Here is a 19,015-nt window from a genome sequence, read left to right on the forward strand (position 1 = left end):
TTTGATTAGGGAAGCATGTTCTTATTAAAATATTTTTAACAGAGCTGAGCTGTGAAACAATGCACTGAATTTTATCTCAGGTGTCACTCCTTTCACACCAATCAAGGCATCTTTAGAAAGAGAAAAAGACAGGAAGAACAATTCACATTCAGTAGCTGTTTCCATAGAAACATACAAATAAAAAGATGGAAAAGACTCATAGACTCATAGGTCAGAAGGGACCAATCTGATCATCTAGTCTGACCTCCTGCACAAGGCAGGCCACAGAACCCCACCCATCCAATTTTATAACAACCCCTATCCCAGGACCGAGTTATTGAAATCCTCAAAAATGGTTTGAAGACCTCAAGCTGCAGAGACACCACCAGCAAGCGACCCGTGCCCCACGCTGCAGGGGAAGGCGAAAAACCTCCAGGGCACCTGCCAATCTGCCCTGGAGGAAAATTCCTTCCCGACCCCAAATATGGCGATCAGCTAAACCCTGAGCATGTGGGCAAGAGTCACCAGCCAGCACCCAAGAAGGAATTCTCTGCAGCAACTCAGTACCCATCGCATCCAACATCTCCCCGCAGACCATTGAGCAGACCTGTCTGGTGGTAATTCAAGATCAATTGCCCAAATTAACGATCCTATCATAACATCCCCTCCATATACTTATCAAGCTTTGTCTTAAAGCCAGGAAAGTCTTTTGCCCCTACTACTTCCCTTGGAAGGCTATTCCAGAACTTCACTCCCCTAATGGTCAGAAACCTTCGTCTAATTTCAAGTCTAAACTTCCTAATATCCAGTTTATACCCATTCGTCCTCGTGTCTAAATTAGTACTAAACTGAAATAATTCCTCTCCCTCCCTAACGTTAACCCCCTTGATATATTTATATAGAGCGAGCATATCCCCCCTCAGCCTTCTTTTGGCCAGGCTAAACAAGCCAAACTCTTTGAGTCTCCTTTCATAAGGCAGTTTTTCCATTCCTCGGATCATCCTCGTAGCCCGTCTCTGAACCTGTTCCAGTTTGAATTCATCCTTCTTGAACATGGGACACCAGAACTGCACACAGTATTCCAGATGGGGTCTCACCAATGCCTTATATAACGGTACTAACACCTCCTTGTCCTTGCAGGAAATACCCCGCCTGATGCATCCCAAAATCGCATTTGCTTTTTTAACAGCCGTATCACATTGGCGACTCATAGTCATCCTGCTATCAACCAGTACCCCAAGGTCCTTCTCTTCCTCCGTCGCTTCCAACTGATGCGCCCCCAACGTATATCCAAAATTCTTATTATTAATTCCTAAATGCATGACCTTGCACTTTTCACTATTGTATTTCATCCTATTTCTATTACTCCAGTTTACAAGGTGGTTCAGATCTTCCTGAATAGTATCCCTGTCCTTCTCCGTGTTAGCAATACCCCCCTGCTTCGTGTCATCCGCAAACTTTATTAGCACATTCCCGCTCTTTGTGCCAAGGTCAGTAATAAAAAGGTTAAATAAGATCGGTCCCAAAACCGATCCTTGAGGGACTCCACTGGTGACCTCCTTCCAGTCCGACAGTTCACCTTTCAATACGACCCTCTGGAGTCTCCCCTTTAACCAGTTCCTTATCCACCTTACAACTTTCATATTCACTCCCAGCTTTTTCAATTTAACTAACAGCTCCCTGTGCGGAACCGTGTCGAACGCCTTACTGAAATCTAGGTAAATTATATCTACCGCATTTCCTTTATCCAAGTAATCCGTCACCTTCTCAAAGAAGGAGATCAGATTGGTTTGGCACGATCTACCTTTAGTAAATCCGTGTTGCAATTCGTCACAATTACCATTGACCTCTATGTCCTTAACTACTTTCTCCCTTAAAATTTTTTCCAAGACCTTACATACTACAGACGTCAAGCTAACAGGCCTATAATTACCCGGATCACTCTTATTCCCTTTCTTAAAAATAGGAACTACATTAGCAATCCTCCAGTCATATGGCACAACCCCCGAGTTTATCGATTGCTTAAAAATTCTCGCTAACGGGCTCGCAATTTCACGCGCCAGTTCCTTTAATATCCTCGGGTGGAGATTGTCCGGGCCCTCCGACTTCGTCCCATCGAGCTGTTCAAGTACGGCCTCTACCTCAGTTGCGGTAATATCCACTTCCATATCCACATTCCCGTTTATCATCCCTCCATCATCGCAAGGTTCCTCACTAGTCTTATTAAAAACTGAGGCAAAGTACTTGTTTAGATGTTGGGCCATGCCTAGGTTATCCTTAACCTCCATTCCATCCTCAGTGTATAGCGGCCCCACTTCTTCTTTCTTTGTTTTCTTCTTATTTATGTGGCTGTAGAACCTTTTACTATTGGTTTTGATTCCCTTTGCAAGTTCCAGTTCAATGTGGCTTTTAGCCTTCCTCACTTTATCCCTACATGTTCTGACCTCAGCAAGGTAGCTTTCTTTACTGATCCTGCCTTCCTTCCACTCCCCGTAAGCTTTCTGCTTTTGTCTAATCCCCTCTCTGAGTTGCTTGCTCATCCAGTTTGGCCTACAACTCCTGCCCATGGTTCTTTTCCCCTTTCTCGGGATGCAGGCTTCCGACAGTCTCCGCAGCTGTGACTTAAAGTAATTCCAGGCCTCCTCCACATTTAAATCCACTAATTCCTCCGTCCAATCCACTTCCCTAACTGATTTCCTTAACTCTTTAAAATTAGCCCTCGAGAAGTCAAAAATCCTAATCGCAGATCTACATTTGTTTATCCTTCCATCTAGTTTGAACTGAATCAGCTCATGATCACTCGAACCAAGGTTGTCCCCTACCACCATTTCTTCTACGAGGTCCTCACTGCTCACCAACACCAAATCTAAAATGGCATCCCCTCTTGTAGGTGCTTCAACTACTTGATGAAGAAATCCATCTGCTATCACATCCAGAAAAATCTGACCCCTATTATTCGTGCAAGTACTCGTCCTCCAGTCTATATCCGGGAAGTTGAAGTCCCCCATAATCACACATTTCCCCTTTGTGTTTACTTCATTAAAGACATTAAAGAGGTCTCTATCCATATCCCAATCCGATCCCGGCGGTCTGTAGCACACCCCAAGCACTATCTCAGGGGAAGCTCTAGTTGCTTTTTTACCCAGCGTGATTTTTGCCCAGACAGACTCTGTCTTATCCATTCCATCGCTTCTTATTTCGCTACATTTAATTTCATCATTGATGTACAAGGCTACTCCACCACCTTTGCCTTTCTTTCTGTCTTTTCTAAACAGCACATAGCCTTCAATACCCGTGCTCCAGTCATGAGTACTATTCCAACAGGTTTCGGTAATCCCTATAATATCCGGCTTCACTTCCTGCACGAGTAACTCCAGTTCCTCCATCTTGTTACCTAGGCTCCTCGCATTAGTGTACAGACCTTTTAATTTTCGGCGTTTGGTATCAGTGACATTCTTTCCCCCGTCGTGCACAAACTTTCTACCACCAGCATCACCCGTTACTCTGGTTTCTACTCCACTTTTCCTCCTTGGATCAAATCTTGGGGTCGCAAGGGTATCCCCGCTCACTTTGTTTACTTCCCTCTCCAGGTTATATTCTGGCGTGGAGATCTCCCGAACATCTCCCAACCATCTCCCCCAACTTTCTAGTTTAAAGCCCTCTTGATGAGGTCGGCGAGCCTCCATCCTAGAATTCTATTTCCCTCCTTGCTGAGATGAAGTCCATCCTGAGCGAACAGTCGTCTATCCGTAAATGCTTCCCAGTGACCGTACATCCCAAAGCCCTCCTTATAACTCCACTCCCTGAGCCATCTGTTGATCACCATAATCTTGTCACTCCTTCGTCGCCCCGCTCTAGGAACCGGCAGAATCCCACTGAAGATCACCTGAGCCTCGATGTCTTTAAGCCTCTTCCCCAGTCTGGCATAGTCCTCCTTGATACAGTCCAGCGAGTAACTAGCCGTGTCATTCGTTCCCACATGAAGGATAATCAACGGATTCTTTCCCGCTCCCGCTAAGATCGTATTCAGCCTCAAATCCACATCCTGTATCTTAGCCCCTGGCATACAGCACACTCTTCTGTTCTCCCGATCAGGTCTAGTTACAGGCCTGTCTACTCTTCTCAGTAAAGAGTCTCCAATCATGTAGACTTGCCTTTTCCTGGCGACAGTGCGATTCTGCGGTCTATCCCCCACAGCAGCTGGCCGCGATTCCTCTCGATTTGAATTTGCCCTTACAATCCTCCTAGGGCTCGTACTTGATGTTGCCTCCAGTGACTGCTCCCCTCCTTCTGCAGTACTAGCTGCTTGCCTCTTCTTCCTCGCCCTTTCTCCTTCAGCAGCCTGCTGTGTTCCATCTTCATTTCCCAACTCAGCAAACCTGTTCCTGAGTTCTATTTGTCCATCGCTGGCCCGTCTTTTCCTCTGCCTGGTTCTCCTAGTGACATGCTTCCACCGTCCACTTTCCTCACCCAGCAGTCCCTCCTCAGAGTCCTTAGGTCCCGCTTCTGTCTGCTCGTCTGAGCTTGTCCCCTGTGCCTCATCATGTCTGTGTTCCATCATCTGCTCAAATCCCCTTCTAAACTCAGCCAGAGTTTCCACTTGCATCTCCAGTCCCCTTACCTTTTCCTCCAGCAGCTCTATCAGGCGGCACTTCATGCAGATGAAACTCCTTTCAGGTGCTCCCTCTAGGACCATGTACATGCCGCAGCTACCGCACCCAGTCATCCTCAGTGTGTCTGCACCTGCTGCCTCTGCCTCCATCGTAGCGCTGCAACTCTGTGCCTGGCAATCCACAGCTCACACCGCACCGCAGGCCACCGGCAAGCGCAGGGCTGCTGGCAGACTCCTGCCCCTTCCCTTGTCTGACTTCCTGGTTTCTCTGCCTTGGTCTCCCCTGCAACCTCCCCCTGGAAACTCCCACTGAAACTCCCCTGTTTGACCTTTGACATAGGCAATCCACCTGCCAGGGCAGCAGTTAGTATCATATAACAACGATCCTGGAGGTTCATATAGTGCCTCTTTCCCATTTGAGGTGTAGTTAGCCTGCATTTCAAAGCCCACAAGGCTACAACTCTGTCTTCCTCTCATCTGCCATTTTATTGCCCAATCACCCAGTTTTGAGAGATCCTTTTGTAGCTTTTTGCAGTCTGCCTGGGACATAATTATCTTGAGTAGTTTTGTATCATCTGCAAATTCACTGTTTACCCCTTTTTTCAAATCATTTATGAATATGTTGAATAAGACTGGTCCCAGTACAGACCTCTGGGGGACACCACTATTTACCTCTCTCCATTCTGAAAACTGGCCATTTATTCCTACGCTATGTTTCCTATCTTCTAACTAGTTACCAGTCCATAAGAGGACCTTCCCTCTTATCCCATGACTGCTTACTTTGCTTAAGAGTCTTGGTGAGGGGCATTGTCAAAGGCTTTATGAAAGTCTAAGTACACAATATCCACTGGATCCCCGTTGTCCACATGCTTGTTACCCCTTCAAAGAATTCTAGCAGATTGGTGAGGCATGATTTCCCTTTACAAAAACCATGTTGACTCTTCCCAAACAAATTATGTTTTTCTATGTGTCTGACAATTTTGTTCTTTACTATAGTTTCAATCAGTTTGCTCCGTACTGAAGTCAGGCTTACTGGCCTGTAATTGCAGAGATCACCTTTGAAGCCCTTTTTAGAAATTGGCGTCATATTAGCTATCCTCCAGTCATCTGGCACAGAAGCTGATTTAAATGATAGGTTACAGACTACAGTTAATAGTTCTGCAATTTCACATGTGAGTTTCTTGAGAACTCTTTGGTGAATCCCACTGGTGCTGGTGACCTATTGCTTATTACTGTTTAGTTTATCAATTTGTTCCAAAAACCTCCTCTGACACCTTTTTGTAATCTTTTGTAACCTAATCATTGTGTAAACATCATGCGTAATAATAGGAATCAGACTTCATTTACTAGGCATGTTTTTCAGGCCACAATAACACAGTGACTTGCATGAGACACCCACCCACTCAGCTCCTTGGCTAGGGGATTGTGTGCATGTTGACACTGGTGGGAGTTATTGAGCAAGTATTAACATGTTCACAATATCCAGATGGAACATACAACTCTTCCAGGAATAAGAATATCATTACTTAGAGCAGATGTATCGAGGCAGTGAGCCAAATTGCAACAATCGGTTTAAATCACGTTTTGGCCACTTTGGCCTAACATACCCAGTATTCTATCTCCTATTCCTGTTAGTTTTAAGATGGTGGCAAAGTAAAAAGACACCAAATCTCTAATAGACACTAATCTTGTTATTTCATGTTGGGATTTAGAGATTCCAAGTGATCATGGCAAGAAATGTGTGTTACACTGATGGTTAGAATCTGGGAAATCTCCTTCTTTGACATTCTGTAATGAGATGGAGTGGCCTCCCTCCAAACTGGAGTGTGACAGACTGCTACATTCCCCTGGGTGGGTGGAGCCAAACCTGCCCCCCTCACCGGAAGTACCAGGGTGGGACAGGAAGTAGAAAAGGAGAGCTCTGGAGCTCAGTTGCTGCTGAGCCACAGGAGAGAAAGGTATCAGAGGGGTAGCTGTGTTAGTCTGGATCTGTAAAAGCAGCAAAGAGTCCTGTGGCACCTTATAGACTAACAGACATATTGGAGCATGAGCTTTTGTGGGTGAATACCCACTTTGTCGGATGCATGTAGTGGACATTGCCAGGGACAGGTATATCTATATGCAAGCAAGAAGCAGGCTAGAGATAATGAGGTTAGTTCATACAGGGAGGATGAGACCCTCTTCTAGCAGTTGCGATGTGAAAAGCAAGGGAGGAGAAACTGCTTTTGTAGTTGGCTAGCCATTCACAGTCATTGTTTAATCCTGAGCTGATGGTGTCAAATTTGTAGATGAACTGAAGCTCAGAAGTTTCTCTTTGAAGTCTGGTTCTGAAGATTTTTTTGCTGCAGAATGGCTACCTTTAAATCTGCTATTGTGTGTCCAGGGAGGTTGAAGTGTTCTCCTACAGGTTTTTGTATATTGCCATTCCTAATATCTTATTTGTGTCCATTTATCCTTTTCCATAGGGACTGTCCAGTTTGGCCGATGTACATAGCAGAGGGGCATTGCTGGCATATGATGGCGTGTATTACATTGGTTGATGTGCAGGTGAATGAACTGGTGATGGTGTGGCTGATCTGGTTAGGTCCTGTGATGGTGTCGCTGGTGTAGATACGTGAGCAGAGTTAGCATCGAGGTTTGTCACATGGATTGGTTCCTGAGTTAGAGTTACTATGGTGCGGTGTGCAGTTACTGGTGAGAATATGCTTCAGGTTGGCAGGTTGTCTGTGGGCGAGGACTGGCCTGCCACCCAAGGCCTGTGAAAGTGAGGGATCATTGTCCAGGATGGGTTGTAGGTCCCTGATGATGCGCTGGAGGGGTTTTAGCTGGGGACTGTATGTGATGGCCAGTTGGAGTTCTGTTGGTTTCTTTCTTGGGTTTGTCTTGCAGTAGGAGGCTTCTGGGTACACGTCTGGCTCTGATCTGTTTCCTTATTTCTTCGTGCAGGTATCGTAGTTTTGAGAATGCTTGGTGAAGATTTTGTAGGTGTCGGTCTCTGTCTGAGAGGTTGGAGCAGATGCGGTTGTACCTCAGTGCTTGGCTGTAGACAATGGATCGTGTGATGTGCCCGGAATGGAAGCTGGAGGCATGAAGGTAGGCATAGCGGTCAGTAGGTTTTCGGTGTAGGGTGGTGTTAACACAGTTTCGGACTTTGGCCAGTGCCGGCCCAGAGTGGTTCTTGAGTCCAGCAACCCAAAAGTCACCCCTCCCACAGTTTCTGTCCTTGGTCAGTGCAGCCTCCAGCGTTCAGAAGTTCATCTGCAGAGTTTACCTCCCAGCCTAGGTGGAAGTGGGGGGAGGAATCGGAGGCATCTTACATGCTCTGCTGGTCAGAATGACGGCCAGTTGCCACACCTCTCCACAGGGTTCTGCGGCAGTCTTCACTGCCCGCTGCACCTCTCCGCCAGCTGTCCTGCTATCCGCTCCTCTCCATTATCCGCTCCTCTCCTCTCCACTCCACCAGCTGCGCCTCTCTGCTAGCTGTCCTGCTAGCCACTCACCAACTTGTCTTCAGGCCCCCCACACACACTTAAACACAGTTCTCAGTGATTTCAGCTCTTTGTAACTTCAGCTCTTTAGTGAGTTCAGCTCTCAGTGATTTCAGTTGTTAGTAGGAGGTCCTCAGTGCTGGTGCACTCAGAACAACTAGCCCAAAATAGATCTAATGCTTAGACCTATGAATCAGTGATTTCAGCTCTGCAGCACCTAACAAGTCTCCTAACTGAATCAAAATTAGCTCTGTTATTACACAGTGGAGAGAGGAGGGTCAAAGTTGTATTTAGGGCCCTCAGAAGGGGCCCACACTACCAGGTACACATGCCTATCCCCAGCCTCTCTCAATTCACTGGGCTTTGGAACCCATGTCCCTTGCCTAGCAAGTGACAGTTGAGGGCAAGTCCCTCCATCATAAAATGCCAAGTACAGTTCTACTGTCCTTGATTCACATAACCAGGATAACAACCTTGCACCAATAACAAAGAGACTGGGGATCCCACAGCTGACAAAGTGACCATTTGGGCAAGCAGCCCATCATGCTAGGCAGGGTGGGCATGCCCATCCAAATGAGATCAGCCCCTGAAGTCCTTTTCCACAGCTCAGCACCAGATGTCAAGGTAGAGCTCATTCTGACTCTGCTTACACATTAATAATATACATATATGGATAGAGCAGGGGTCGGCAACCTTTCAGAAGTAGTGTGCCGAGTCTTCATTTATTCACTCTAATTTAAGATTTTGCGTGCCAGTAATACATTGTAACATTTTTAGGTCTCTTTCTATAAGTTTATAATATATAACTAAACTATTGTTGTATGTAAAGCAAATAAGGTTTTTAAAATGTTTAAGAAGCTTCATTTAAAATTAAATTAAAATGCAGAGCCCCCTGGACCAGTGGCCAGGACCCAGGCAGTGTAAGTGCCACTGAAAATCAGCTTGTGTGCTGCCTTCAGAACGCGTGCCATAGGTTGCCTGTCTCTGGGATAGAGAAATGACTTTCAGCAGATCATAATGGCAGAGAGAAAGGAGGGTCAGGGCAAAACTGGGAGGCAAGATCAAATCAGTATCTTTGATGCCTATATACAAATGAGAGAAGTATGGGTAATAAGCAGAAAGAACTGGAAGTGCTAATAAATAAATACAACTATGACATTGTTGGCATCACCGAAACTTGGTGGGATAATACACGTGATTGGAATGTTGATATGGATGGGTACAACTTGCTCAGGAAGGATAGATGGGGGAAAAGGAGGAGATGTTGTCTTATATATTAAAAATGTACACACTTGGAATGAGGTGGAGATGGATATAGGAGACAGAAGTGTTGAGAGTCGCTGGGTTAGGCTAAAAAACAAGGGTGATGTCATGCTAAGAGTCTACTACAGGCCACCTAACCAGGAGGAAGAGGTGGATGAAGCTTTTTTTAAACAACTAACAAAACTGCCCAAAGCCCAAGATTTGCTGGTGATAGGGGACTTCAACTATCCAGATATAAGTTGGGAAAATAACACAGCAGGCACAGACTATCCAATGCCTCCTTTCTCTCTGCCATTCTTGGACTGCATTGCAGACAACTTTTTATTTCAGAAGGTTGAAAAAGCTACTAGAGGGGAAGCTGTTCTATATTTGATTTTAACAAATAGGGAGGAACTCCTTGAGAATTTGAAAGTGGAAGGCAGCTTGAGTGAAAGTGATCATGAAATCATAGAGTTCACAATTCTAAGGAAGGGTAGAAGGCAGTACAACAAAATAGAGACAATGAATTTCAGGAAGGTGGATTTTGGTAAGCTCGGAGAGATGATAGGTAAGGTCCCATGAGAATCAAGACTGAAGGGAAAAAAACTGAGGTGAGTTGGCAGTTTTTTCAAAAGGAATTATTAAGGGCCCAAAAGCAAGCTATTCTGCTGGGTAGGAAAGATAGAAAATGTGGCAAAAGACCACCTTGGCTTAACCATGAGATCTTGCATGATCTAAACAATAAAAAGAAGTCATATAAAAAATGGAAACTAGGACAAATTACAAAGGATGAATATAGGCAAACACAGGAATGCAGGGGCAAGATTAGAAAGGCAAAGGCACAAAATGAGCTCAAACTAGCTACGGGAATAAAGGGAAACAAGAAGACTTTTTATCAATACATTAGAAGCAAGAGGAAGACCAAGGACAGGGTAGGCCCACTGCTCAGTGAGGAGGGAGAAACAGTAACAGGAAACTTGGAAATGGCAGAGATGCTTAATGACTTTTGTTTCGGTCTTTACTGAGAAGTCTGAAGTAATGCCTAGCATAGTGATAGCTAATGGGAATGGGGTAGGTTTAGAAGATAGAATAAAAAAAGAACAAGTTAAAAATCACTTAGAAAAGTTAGATGCCTGCAAGTCACCAGGGCCTGATGAAATGCATCCTAGAATACTCAAGACGCTAATAGAGAAGGTGTCTGAGCCTCTAGCTATTATCTTTGGAAAATCATGGGAGAGAGGAGAGAGTCCAGAAGACTGGAAAAGGGCAAATATAGTGCCCATCTATAAAAAGGGAAATAAAAACAGCCCGGGAAACTACAGACCAGTTAGTTTAACTTCTGTGCCAGGGAAGATAATGGAGCAAGTAATTAAAGAAATCATCTGCAAACACTTGGAAGGTGGTAAGGTGATAGGGAATAGCCAGCATGGATTTGTAAAGAACAAATCATGTCAAACTAATCTGATAGCTTTCTTTGATGGGATAACGAGTCTTGTGGATAAGGGAGAAGCAGTGGATGTGGTATACCTAGACTTTAGAAAGGCATTTGATATGGTCTCGCATAATATTCTTATCAATAAACTAGGCAAATACAACTTAGATGGGGCTACTATAAGGTGGGTGCATAACTGGCTGGATAACTGTACTCAGAGAGTAGTTATTAATGGTTCCCAATCCTGCTGGAAAGGTATAACAAGTGGAGTTCCGCAGAGGTCTGTTCTGGGACCTGCTCTGTTCAATATCTTCAACAACGATTTAGATATTGGCATAGAAAGTAAGTTTATCAAGTTTGCAGATGATACCAAACTGGGAGTGATTGCAACTGATTCGGAGGATAGGGATAGGGGCCATAATTCAAAATGATCTGGACAAATTGGAGAAATGGTCTGAGGTAAACAGGATGAAGTTTAATAGAGACAAATGCAAAGTGCTTCACTTAGGAAGGAACAATCAGTTTCACACACATACAGAATGGGAAGAGACTGGCTAGGAAGGAGTACGGCAGAAAGGGATCTAGAGATTATAGTGGACCACAAGCTAAATATGAGTTAACAGTGTGATGCTGTTGCAAAAAAAGCAAACATGAATTCTGGGATGCATTAACAGGAGTGCTGTGAGCTAGACATGAGAAGTCATTCTTCCACTCTACTCTGCGCTGCTTAGGCCTCAACTGGAGTATTGTGTCCAGTTCTGGGCACCGCATTTCAAGAAAGATGTGGAGAAATTGGAGAGGGTCCAGAGAAGAGCAACAAGAATGATTAAAAGTCTTGAACATGACCTATGAAGGAAGGCTGAAAGAATTGGGTCTGTTTAGTTTGGAAAAAAGAAGACTGAGAGGGGACATGATAGCAGTTTTCAGGTATCTAAAAGGGTGTCATAACGACAAGGGAGAAAACTTGTTCATCTTAGCCTCTAATGATAGAACAAGATGCAATGGGCTTAAACTGCAGCAAGGGAGGTTTAGGTTGGACATTAGGAAAAAGTTCCTAACTGTCAGGGTGGTTAAATACTGGAATAAATTGGCAAAGGAGGTTGTGGAATCTCCATCTCTGGAGATATTTAAGAGTAGGTTAGATAAATGTCTATCGGGGATGGTCTAGACAGTATTTGGTCCAGCCATGAGGGCAGGAGACTGGCCTCGATGACCTCTCGAGGTCCCTTCCGGCCCTAGAATCTATGGATCTGTGAATAACCTTTCCCCTGATATGTGCAAAATATAGCTTTCAAATGCTTGTTTTAGCCAGGCTGAAGTGAGAAAGAGGATCTGATCACAGACAATACAGTACACCGTTGTTCCTAAATTGGTAAAACAGGATGACAAACCTACTAGCAATAAATTATGGAAAACGTGTGCAATTTTATATACTTTTCTAAAGAATAAATGTATGTTGTGTCATGGAACTAGACTTAAAAAATATTCCAACATAATAGCAGAGCTTCAATGTGAGTTTGGTGACATGAATGTATTATGGCTCTTGAGCAGAGTTGTCAAGGGCAATATGGATTCTCAGCAGGGCCTCTCTTCACAATGAAGATGCTCCTCCTAGCTAATAGGTGTAGCTGCCTATCCATTTGTGACCATGATCGCTGGAATTGAAATTTCACTCGCACTGAAATTGCTCAGTCCAGGCAAATGGCAAAGAATGGGACAGATGATCCTTCAAACTGATGTTTATTCTAATAATTAGATTCAAACCAGCAACAAAACAGCTTCTACAATACCTTACTGGTGATCCAGAAGCAAAAGTCACAGCTCCCTTAAAGCAACCAGCGCTGGGCTCCCAACCAAACAGCCAAGTCAAATATGGGGAGGATAACTTAAAATATTATTCACCAATCCCAAGAGATTGAACACATTAGCCACCAGGTCAATGAATGTTTCAGTCTTCTTTAGCCAAATACATGCTCATAGTCAATTCTTATTAACGAATCTAAGATTTATTTAAAAAAAAAGAAAGTGTTGTTATTGTTAAAGACCATTATACATACCGATATGAGTAAAGTTTTTCAGTCGGTTTCAAAGTAGAGATGGTGAGCTGCAAAAAGTTCTTTCAGAATCAATTCCATAAATTCTAATGCAATAGGCAATCTGTGTGCAGAGTCTGTATACATTCTCCCATAAGAAATAGCAGTGTAATCCAGACTGGTGCTGGAGACTTCAGTCTTGTGACTCAAGCTTCCCCTAACCAAGCTTATGCAGATCTGAGATTAATAGGATCAGGTCCCACAGTTCTTTTATAGCTGAAGCTCAGCTGATAAACCTCTTGTCACAGCATGCATTCCTCGGATGAAGAATAGGTAATATATATTGCTGCTTTGAAGTCCTATTTCCTATGTATACATAGGTAAACTAGTAGTATTAATTAACATAAGGCAATTATCCATTCAGACTGTTGAGGTATTCCATTATGGCACAGCCAATTTAAGCTGAAGACAGTGTAAGTAATATTATTTTCTGCAATATCTTATGTCTTTGATCTTAAAGATAACTGAACCATCGCATGCACAATATAACGTAATTAAGACATGAAAGGGAATTAGCATCCACAAGCTGAACTGGTTATATTGTTAACATCTAACCAGATATAGATAAACATAAACCAATACAATTAGTATTTACCTGTAATTCTCTAACACAGAATGCTCGTCCATTTAACATGACTTTGATAGCTATCTACAAGGAATGGCCTGTTTATCACTTCAGTATTTTCCTAATATGTTTTTAAAGGTTGATTTTTAGGTCACTTAGCCCGCTGGTTGTTTAGCCCCCAGTGGCTCAGTATCATACCATTTCATATAAAAAAATCCATGTATTCATAAATGTTACGGACATTTGGGACCATTAGATCATCTAGTCCTGTTTAACAGAGAAAATAGAATTTAATCCAGTACCCAATGTATTAAGCCCAATGTATACAGCATCGATGAGACCTGTCTTGGAGTGAGTAATGTTCTAGTGTTCACATTTTTAAAAAGGATGTTCAAAAATTGGAGAGGAGGCAGAAACAAACTGCAAAAATGAGTCAAGGGTTTAAAAACAGGTCTTAAAGTGAGAGACTAGAAGAGCTCAATCTGCTTAGTTTATCAAAAAGAAGATTGAGCTGTGACTTGATCACAATATGTAATCTTTTATGGGGAGAAAATACCAGATATTAAAAGGCCCTTTAATCTACCAAGAAAGGCATAACAAGAACCAATGGGTGGAAGCTGAAATCAGACACGTTCCAGCTAGAAATAAGGCACACATTTTTAACAGTGAGGATGATTAACCATTAGAACAAACTATGAAGGGAAGGGGTGGATTCTTCATCTCTTGGTATCTTCAGATTGAGATAGGATGGATTTCTGGAACATATGCTTTAGCCAAACAAAAGTCATTGGGCTCAAAACAGGACTATCTAGATGAAATCATCTGGCCTGTGTTACACAGGTCAGATGGGGTTCTCAGGAAAAAGAAATTTGGTGTCCTCACACTGTGACTACCAACTGTTGCTGGTGGCTGCTCTCACACTTTTTCCTAAATACTGAATTAGCTTTAGGAAAAACAAATAAATATGCACATACACACTTCCAAATCACTGTAATGTATTCATTGCTAGCTAGTAAGTCCGTTGTGAAAAACATACAAGTATTACTTTTCACAGCATACGTACACAACCTGGCAAGCTTGGGGACAAATTAAGCCCTGGATGGGGGAACAGGGGAGTCAGTGTGGGGCTAGAGCCTCAAGATGCTGGCAATGCTCTTACTAATACAGCCTGTAGCACGGTGGTTACCCCGCTGATGCCCTGAAGGGCTTAAAACAGCCCTGGGAGAGGGCTGGGGTGGGGGGAAAGCTGGGCTGATTGGGGGAAAGCAGCCACAGTTGGGGCCACACCCCAGTCAGGCCACAGCTGGCCCTAAAAGAGGTCTGAGGACCAGAGACTGAGATTCTCTCTCTAGCCTTTTTGAGAGAGAAGGACCTGGCTGTCTGGGAGCTGAGAAGGATACCTGAGGTGGAGCAAGGCCGGGGAAGGGCAGAGGGAGCTGGGGAGCTCCAGTCTAGCAAAACCCCAGGCTGCAGGCCTAGTTAAAGGCCTACAAATAGGTACTGAGGCTTCAGGGTGGTAGCCCAGAGATAGGTAAAGGCAGTGGATCCTAACCCCCTTGCCAGTGATGAGTGGTTTACAGACTGCCGTCAGCCCCAGTGAGCGGGGACTAGATGATGACTGGCAGTAGCCACTGAGGCAAGGTGGGGATAGAGGGTTGGGGGTTCCCCTGGATGGGGAGACCCAGATTGTGGGTTACTGCTGGGGGAAGAACCCTGATGTATCAGGACACTTGTCCTTGTTGAACCTCATCAAATTTCTCTTGGCCCAATCCTCCAATTTGTCTAGGTCACTCTGGACCTATCCCTACCCTCCAGCATATCTACCTCTTCCCCCAGTTTAGTGTCATCTGCATACTTACGGAGGTTGCAATTCATCCCATCATCCAGATCATTAAGAAAGATGTTGAACAAAACCGGCCCCAGGACCGACCCCTGGGGCACCCTGCTTGATACTGGCTGCCAACTAGACATTGAGCCGTTGATCACTACCTGTTGAAGCTGACAATCTAGCCAGCTTTCTATCCACCTTATAGTTCTTCCATGCAATCCATACTTCTTTAACTTGCTGGTAAGAATACTGTGGGAGACCGTATCAAAAGCTTTGCTAAAGTCAAGATATATCACATCCACCTCTTTCCCCATATCCACAAAGCCAGTTATCTCATCATAGAGGGCAATCAGGTTGGTCAGACATGACTTGCCCTGAATGAATCCATGTTGACTGTTCCTGATCACCTCCCGCTCCTCCAAATACTTCAAAATGGATTCCTTGAGGACCTCCTCCATGATTTTGCCAGAGACTGAACTGAGGCTGACCAGTGTGTAGTTCCCCAGGTTCTCTCTTTCTTCCCTTTTTTAAATATGGGTACTATATTTGCCTTTTCCCAATCATCCAGGACCTCCCCTGAGCACCACAAATTTTCAAAGATAATGGCCAATGGCTCTGTAATCACAACAGCCAACTCCCTCAGCACCCTCGGCTGCATTAAATATGGACCCATGGACTTGCGCACGTCCAGCTTTTCTAAATAGTCCTTAACCTGTTCTTTCACAAGTGAGGGCTGCTCACCTCCTCCCCATACTGTGTTGCCCAGTGCAGCAGTCTGGGAGCTGACCTTGTCTGTGAAGACCGAACAAAAAGAAGCATTGAGCACTTCAGTTTTTTCCACATCATGTATCACTAGGCTGCCTCCCCCATTCAGTAAGAGTCCCATTGCTAACATACCTGTAGAAATCCTTCTTGTTACCCTTCACATCCCTTGCTAGCTGCAACTCCACTTGTGCCTTGGCCTTCCTGATTACACCCCTGCATGCTCAAGCAATATTTTTATACTCCTCCCTAGTCATCTGTCCAAATTTCCACTTCTTGTAAGCTTCCTTTTTGAGTTTAAGCTCACCGAAGATTTCACCCTTAAACCAAGCTGGTTGCCTGCCATATTTGCTATTATGTTTGCACATCGGGATGGTTTGTTCCTGCGCCCTCTATAAGGCTTCTTTAAAATACAGTCAGGTCTCCTGGACTCCTTTCCCCCTCATATTAGCCTCCCAGGGGATCCTGCCGATCAGTTCCCTAAGGGAGTCAAAGTCTGCTTTTCTGACATCCAGGGTCTGTATTTTGCTACTCCTTTCTTCCTTTTGTGAGGATCCTGAACTCAACCATCTCATGGTCACTACTGCCTAGGTGGCCACCCACTTCTATTTCCCCTACCAATTCTTCCCTGTTTGTAAGCAGCAGGTCAAGAGTAGCACAGCCTCTAGTTGGTTCCTCCAGCACTTGTACCAGGAAGTTGTCCCCAACACTCTTCAAAAATATGCATTGCTGCATTGCTCTCCCAGCAAATGTCAGGGTGATTGAAGTTACCATTAGAACCAGGGCCTGTGATCTGGAAACTTCAGTTAGTTGTCCAAAGAAAGCCTCGTCTACCTCACCCTTCTGATCCGGTGGTCTATAGCACACGCCCACCACAATATCACCCTTGTTGCTCTTGTCTGTAAACTTAACCCAAAGACTCTCAACAGGCTTTTCTCCAGTTTCATACTGGAGCTCTGAGCAATCATACTGCTCTCTTACATACAGTGCAACTCCTCCACCTTTCCTTCCGTAACAGTCCTTTCTGAACCATTTATATCCATCCATGACAGCGCTCCAGTCATGTGAACGGCCTCACTAAGTTTGTTATTCCAATCACATCACAGTTCCTTGATTGTGCCAGGACTTTCAAATCTTTCTGCTTGTTTCCCAGGCTTTTTGCGTTTGTGTACATGTACGTAAGATAACTAGCCGATTGCCCTACTTTCTAAGTATGAATCAGGAGGCTTCCTGTCTTGTACCCTCCTCTTTGTGTTTTCTTCCAGTATCCCACTTCCCCACCCACCTCTGGGGTTAGGTCACCATCCCCCAGCAAACCTAGTTTAAAGCCCTCCTCACTAGGTTAGCCAGCCTACCTGCAGAGATGCTCTTCCCTGTCGTTGTTAGGTGGATCCCATCTCTTTCTAGCAATCCTTCTTCCGTGAATAACATCCATTGGTTGAAGAATCCAAAGCCCTATCTTCGACATCAGCTTCGTAACTACGGATTCATCTCCACAATTCAACCTAGGTCTTTTCCTTCAGCAGGGAGGACTGATGAGAACACGACTTGTGCCCGAAACTCTTATCTTTCTTCCCAGAGCAATGTAGTCTGAAGTGATCTGCTCAAGGTCATTCTTGTCAGTATCATTGGTGCCCATGTGGACAAGCAGGAAGGGTTAGCGGTTCAAGGTCTCGGTCAGTCTCAGGAGACACTGCATCACATCTTGGATTCTAGCTCCAGGCAAGCACAACACTTCTCAAGTCTTGCACTATGGATGGCAGATGGATGACTACGTCCCCTAGTTCTGCATAGCACTCTGATTATTCGGAAGGTTGTGCTTCCAGCACTGAAAGCTGACTTCTATCCAGGCAGTCTTCATGTTCAGTGATGAGATACAGGGTTGATACTTGGCTCTGTAGCCCTTTAACCTTCTCTTCCACTATGCAGACAAACCGAGTTGCCTCAGTGCTCTAGGAAAGGGGACACATAGCACGTTATGGGTGGCTACCGGCAGCTGGATGCTCACTAGCCACGGATTCCTTCTCTATGGCTCCTCAGCTGTCATAGGACATATTCACGGCAGCCTGTGAGATGGAGCTGGCCTGTGTGTCCTCCGTGCCGGTGAACTCCCAGGTAAACTCCCTCTGTTTGCCACACCTCTGTTTGCCGCTCACACAGTTCGCAACTGACAGCCCTTTTATAAGGCTCTTACCTCCAAGCTTACTATCCAATAAACCACTCAAGGCTCAGCTGGAATTAATCACTCCTAAGTAACACCATGAAAACAAACAAGCAAAAAACCAAACAAACAAAAACCCAGCCAGCCTTCTGGGCGCCGTGGGTAGCGCGTCAGTCTCATAATCTGAAGGTCCTGAGTTCGAGCCTCAGAGAAGGCAGCCTTTTGCCTCTTGCCAGAGCCCTGACCGCATCTGGCTCGCCCTTCCCTGTGCTCGCTGGCGTCCAGGATTCCCCTGCGCTCGTTGGCCTCGGGGGGAAATGCACGCACGTATGCTGGGAGAGCGAGCCGGTCCCCCCTGGCGCCTCTCCCTGATGGTCTAGTGGTCAGGATTTGGCGTTCTCACCGCCACGGCCTGGGTTCGATTCCCAGTCAGGGAAGCAGCGGGCTGGCCTGGGCTGGCTCTTGTCCGCGCGGGCTGCTTTTCTCTCAGCCCCAGCCTTTCAAACCCCTTTGCTAAGAGCTGTCTTTCAAGAAGCTCTTGTATCTCTTCTGCCGCAGCCGCCCCTTCACCTCCTGCTTCCAGGGCCTGGCCCCTCTCCTGCCGGCCCAGGTGTTCTTTCCGGCGGCTCCCCTCTTCCCTTGTGAGAGGGGGCCTTCTTCTGCTTCCTCTTCTCGACTGGTGAGGACGGTAGGCACTCAGCGCCGTGGCGCGACTCCCGTCGCCCCTCGAGGAAGACTTTTTCTTGCCCGCCCTGCTGAGGGATGGGCTCGGGGCTGTATTTCCAGGAGGAATTGCGGGCGTGTCCAGCTGCAGGGGTACCTTGGGGAACTGCTTCTGCCTACAGCAGGCTGA

General features: G+C 45.3%; 2 non-coding genes across 2 annotated transcripts; both read left to right on the forward strand.

Moving 5' to 3' along the window:
* The first annotated feature begins 18,306 nt into the window (after window positions 1–18,306).
* TRNAM-CAU (transfer RNA methionine (anticodon CAU)) lies at window positions 18,307–18,379 on the forward strand. The gene has a single exon. It is a non-coding gene; the product is annotated as a tRNA-Met (tRNA).
* Window positions 18,380–18,527: 148 nt separating this feature from the next.
* Window positions 18,528–18,599, forward strand: TRNAE-CUC (transfer RNA glutamic acid (anticodon CUC)). Its single transcript has one exon. It is a non-coding gene; the product is annotated as a tRNA-Glu (tRNA).
* Window positions 18,600–19,015: the final 416 nt, after the last annotated feature.

The sequence above is a fragment of the Gopherus flavomarginatus genome, chromosome 10, assembly GCF_025201925.1.
Source record: "Gopherus flavomarginatus isolate rGopFla2 chromosome 10, rGopFla2.mat.asm, whole genome shotgun sequence".
Classification (NCBI taxonomy): Eukaryota; Metazoa; Chordata; order Testudines; family Testudinidae; genus Gopherus; species Gopherus flavomarginatus.